Below are 6000 nucleotides of genomic sequence, written 5' to 3'. Positions count from 1 at the left end.
CATTCTAAAATTTGAATTGAATTGTTTAGATCCATAATTACCATTGGCTTGGAATTGCTGTGGTCATCTGTCTCTTTCGCGTAACTTATCCTCAGTGTCGTGAGCTAAGGAGATGGCGTCTTCAAGGGTAGCAGGCTTGAACATGTTCACTTCAGCGTAGTAATGTCCAAGGAGTCCAGACATATACTTCCGCTTATGTGTCGTCTCTGGTACGTCTTCAAGCATGCGTAGCTGTAGGAGTGCATTTCAAAAACGCTCTGTATACTGTGGAATAGGCTCACGATCCCGTTGTTGAAGTAAATCCCATTGCTTGATAGCCTTCTCATGAAATTGCGGTGGAAGGAAATTCTGCATGAACTTCTTCTTGAAATCTTCCCAAGTAGCAGGACATTCTATGCTCTTACGTACTACAGTCCACCAAAGTGATGCTCTGTCTATCAGATGATTAGTAACACACTTGATTTTATCTTTTTCTGGATAAGTTTCCTCATGGAAATAGTCATCAAACTGGCTAATGAATGATAAAACAGTATTTTCTTCTCGTATGCCATTGAAAGTGCGAAATTTGAAACTTCATTTACTTATCTTTGATTCCTTGCGAATGGTTTGTGCTTCAAGAGTGGCGTCGATGGTACGGCGAATCAAATCTTCAGCTTGAGGTTCTTCTTTGTTAGTAGACGCTCTTTGTAGTTTTGTCAATTGCGCTTGCAATGCTTGCCTAGCCCTTCGCTCTTCTTCCAATTGTAACATGATTAGATCCAGCTTTTGTTCCATGGTAGGCTCAGGTAGGTCATCTTCAGCCATAGGATCATCCATATGTGGGGTTGTCATCCTGTAAAACTCAATAAACCTTTCTCACTCAAAATCAGGTTAGCGGGATGAGCGTAGCTCAAATTTGGGGTTACAAGGCTATGTATTTTTGGGTATTTCTTTCTCAATTTTCAAAAAATCTGTAATATTTCCATCTCCGTTTGCTGAAAGTACTTCAACGAACTTGTAGATAGGTAGAACACCTTGCCACGAACAACTTTCCAGTTCAGAGTTTTTGCATAGGAACAAGTCTTCTAGGAGTTCTAAGTACTAGTCAGTTCTGACTCCGGTTGACTAGTCTGACTTGCAGAGTTGCAGACTTAGCCGACTTGCAGAGTTGCAGACTTGCAAAACTTGGTGAACTTGCAGAACTTGATTATAGTCGACTTGTAGAACTTGACTTCTGGTGCGCAGGACCTGAAGTTTGTTGACTTGCTGGAGTTAAAAAGCTTTGATTGACTTAGTGGATTAAGAAGCTTTTAGCTTCTTAATCCGTCGTGGATTTTTAGGACAAAAATATGTCCTTGACGGATTCGCACCGCCCTGGACAGCCTCATGCCGCGTTGATTTCGTTTTGATTAGGAGAAGCCTTCTCAAGCTTCTAATCAAGTTAATTAAATTTTAACTTGAAGCTTTGAAGCTTAATGAAATATGAAGTTACTCTTTTTGTCTATTATCCACGATTTTGGTGAAGGAGATGAATGCGTGGTCCTCCGCCTGCAGAACCTGGTCCTTCACCCTGGAGCTCCGCCTTCGCCCGAGATTGGTAGCGATTGGAAGCTCTTGATCTCAGCTCCGCTCTGATACCACTGGTGCACAGATCGGTCGCAGTATGCTCACGTAGTGAATCCTGGAAGGTCCCCAAGAACAATGAACTCTACTTTTTTGCACAAAAAACAATGTAAAAGTATGAACGACAAGAGGCAAGAGACCAATTGGGTTCAATCTCCCCCCATGCCTTGTGTGTGCGCTTCACAAAGCATGTATTTTATGTATATTTCCATCTTCATGCTCAATAATAGCCCAATTTACAAAAATATGACAAGCTTTTAGCTTTTGAGTTTGCTTTCTACAAAAATAGGAAAATAAAGCTAATGGACGGTGCCCATAGAGTCTGGCACGCCCAATCTCAATGTCCAAAATAGAAATAACATATCCGTGCGCATAGGCGCATACAAAATAATAATCAATAATCAATGTCTCAATAGACATAACAAAATATAGGCGTGGCGCCTATCAAAATATAATCCAAAGGTCGAATACTCGCTAAACTCCAATGCTTTCCTCCGCCACTGCTGCTATCTCTACACATCAACTGAAGCATTCACAATCGTTAGTAAAATAATACAATTAAACCGACAAAAGTGAATACCTAGCAGTCTTCAGCTACATAAATAAATCAACTGGTTAGAAATAAATCCTAACCTTAATTTATTATGAGTGCGCACTCTAAACTCATAAACGTTTATTAATTTAATATGCATTTTTCGGAATCACCCGCTATGGAATCACCCACGTACATACTAAATTAATGAAACGCCCAAAAAGGACAGGCGTCCCCATCAACTTCTCGCACAAAGAATCCTCTTTGTGTATGAGCCCCATTCATTAAGTTTACGGAATCCACCGTAAAACCTCACGGAATCCACCGTGGAATATGCCTCCTGGCATCAGTTCGATATGAAGTAAAGAAAGGCATGATCATGATTGAACATTGTCCAAGTGATCAGATGACTGTAGATACATTCATCAAAGGACTTAATGAAAAATGCTTCACTCTATTATGCTTGAAACTTGGAGTTGTCTTAACTTCAATCTTTGGGAATTAATCTACTATGACATTGTAGTGCCATTGTACCCATTGTACATACTCCTTGTAGGCACCATACACTTCACATATACATATACACCTCAGACCTCTTGGGGTCATCTTTGCAAATATATATTCAGTTTCACTTCACATGCACCAATTAACTTTACATGCACACAATAATCCTTCTTGATCATGTTTGTACATTCTTATATAGGAGCTCAGGTTTTTCCCTCATTCTCCCCAAGGGTTTTTTCATCTGCAGCAACTAGAGACCTTTGTTTGAGTGGGGTTATTGGAGGTATATATAGCTCACCCTATCTAGATGAGGTCTCACCTACATATATGTAGATTGTGATCAATATGATATAGTCTTTGGGAATGTATATGGTCTGTCTCTTATCTCTCTATTGAATCTCTACATATCTTCTCTCTCTACATTTCAATAGGGGCAACTTTGCCCACCTCTTGGTGGTTTGGCCCATGTAAGAAGCCTATCCTATCATTTTATCCCTCACACAGGTATAACGAGTGAAGAATTGAATATTGAAGCAATTTCAAAGACTCAAGTACCTTGAAGATCAAAACAAGGTGAAACATGGGATTTATTGGACACTACAGGGTATATACAAGTTATTACAAGTACCATCTTCATCATTGAAGTATAGGTGCAAGTACCACAAGGTTCCCACAAGTCCTATCCAGATTTCTACATGGTTTGGTAGCCATTATGCACTACCATTTTACTCTCATAGGTGGAAAGATGATACTTACAAGTTAAAACAAGGTACATGCCTGGACAGTTTAGTCTCAAAGATTGAATTGCAGAATTTTTTTTCATAAACATGTTATGATGTGTTGTAGGTCATTTTGAAGAGGGTATTGTTTTCCTAGTTTTGAATAATTTTTTTTGGGAATCAGAGTTTCCTAGCTTGAGCTATAGCCAATTTTTTGACGAGGGGTACTACAGGACTACACTATTATGGCAAGTCATAACGGAAAGAGTAAGGCCTAGAATGAGTATGATCAACAAATCAACGATTCCATGCTGAAAAATACACCTCAAGAGGGCCTTGAAGAGCCTAAAATATAAGGAAAAATTAGTACACTCAATAATACCATATGTGAATTTAAGAATAGACATGCTCAAAGTCATATGAAGCTATTATCTAGAGTGGAATAGATGGTATTGTCTGCTAATCAAACGAAGTCTTCCATTGAGAAGTTGGTGGATTCCATTACCCAAACGAAGGCTTCAATTGAAAAATTAGTAGAATCCAATGCTTAAATAATGGTTCAATTCTCCCAATGGATGCAAATGCAAATGGGAACCAATGAAGCTAAGGAGAAAGCTCATTCAAACAGTGAACCTTCAGTCCCAATTCAGCCACCTAACCAAAATGGTCAAGGTCATGGTATCATTGGATGAAGGGGTATTCCCAATAGTCAATATAAAGTAAGTGAGACTTCAAAAAGTCGTGATGACTATTCGGGTACTTTGAATGGTGCTAATTTCCAACCTTATGGATTCAATTCTCAACCTCCTGGAGGTCCTCTATCATTGAGAAGGTTTCACACTAGTTCTCAGCCACCCATTGGAAGAGTACCATCTTATTTTGGAGGTTCAATGCCTATTAACCATGAGCGGTCCATTTTGGGATAGCAACTCTTTCATGAGAGGGAGTTGAAGGATAAGATCATTTTGACAAAGTAAAATGGGCAATCATCTTCACCATCCAATCTAGAGGAATGGATTTCAAAATTTGAATCCTTCTTTGATATATTCCCTAAAACTGATGATATGAAGATTCATTTTGTATCTTTACATTTGGAAGGATTTCCACATACTTAGTGGATATACATCAAGAATGAGATCATACTTGTAGAGAATTGGCATGCATACAAGACACTTATAGCTTAAGTCTTTGTTTCACCTCCCGAAAAAGAGAAATTCACTCAAAAATAGTATGGATTAGAGCAAAGAGGACTACATGTATGGGATTATACAAACCAATTCCTCAACCTTACCATGTATGTAGAGAGCATTAGTGATGAAGCTAAACTCCACAAGTATATATATAGTTTAGAACCTTCTTTATCAGAGCTGATGTTATGGCGCAAAACCCTACCAATATTTTCAAAGTTATTGAGTTTGCAAAGTGTTATGGAAGGAAGTATAGAAGGGACTCTTCATTTTAGCCTAGTTATGGATAGCCAAGGACTATTTTAAAATAGGGACAAGTTGGCAATGTTAATGGCAGCAATCATGGATCAAGTGGAAACCTAAGAGTGCCAACTTATCCATTGTTCAATGCATCAAGAGCTCAAAGTAATTTCAGGACAACAAAGAGTCCAAGAGTGGATCTTAAACAAGGGGGCAGCAAGTCTAAATCTATTTCAACCACTATGAATCCAAAGCCTATTCCTATGGACCTCCACAAAGAAAGAAAGGAAAAAGGCTCATGCCTTAACAGTGGGAAAAATTATACAACTAATCACACAACAAAGTGTGTATACAAAAATGAAAAAGTCAAGGTTCATAGTATTTTAGTCTTTGAAGATTTGGAGGATGACATTGATGAGGTTAATGCATTTGTAACTACCGTTGAAAATGAGAATGTTGAGGAAGAAGTTGTGTAAGAAAATTTTTATGAACTTGCTAACACTTTTCCTTTTGATCCGAGTGGTAGTATTCCTTTTGATCTGAGAGAAACTCATGATGAGCCATTTGCTGCCACTAATTGTTCCATTACCATGGATGCTTGGACAAGATCTAAGAGCCCCAATACACTTGGTATGAAGGGTAATATTCATGACAGAGATGTGTTTATCCTGATAGATAATAGTAGTACACACAGTTTTGTGAATAAGTCCATTGTGGATAAATTGAATTGTCTTCCCACTAATTTATAATAGCCCATAAGCGTTCAAGTAGCCAATGGTGAAGAAGAAATTAGCACTCAAATATGCCCACAAGTTTCTTTACAGCTAGCTGAAAATTATGAAGCAAAGTAAACCTGATAACTTTGGAAATTAAGACAATAGATGTTGTACTCGGGTGTGATTGGCAGATGACATTGGAAAAAATTACTATGGATTTCTCATAACTGTATATTGAGTTTATATTTGATAGATAGCTCATCCATTTGAAATGTCTAGTAAATCAGGTTTTTAGCTTATCACCATTCAACAACTCAAAAAGGAGTACAAGAGGTGCTCACAGTTTTTTGTTTTGCACCTGAATAAAGAGGTTGAAGATCAATCCACAAATTCAACAAATCATCTAGCTTTGAAAGCTCTTCTTGAGGAGTACAGGGATTTGTTTGAAGTACCTACTTCATTGCCTCCTAAGAGAGTAGTAGATTACCCAATTGATTTGG

The sequence above is a fragment of the Lygodium microphyllum genome, chromosome 17 (genome assembly GCF_053477565.2).
Source record: "Lygodium microphyllum isolate KBCC chromosome 17, Lygodium_microphyllum_v1.1.10, whole genome shotgun sequence".
Taxonomy (NCBI): domain Eukaryota; kingdom Viridiplantae; phylum Streptophyta; class Polypodiopsida; order Schizaeales; family Lygodiaceae; genus Lygodium; species Lygodium microphyllum.
The sequence above is the reverse complement of the archived record's forward strand: the minus strand, read 5'-3'. Positions refer to the sequence as shown.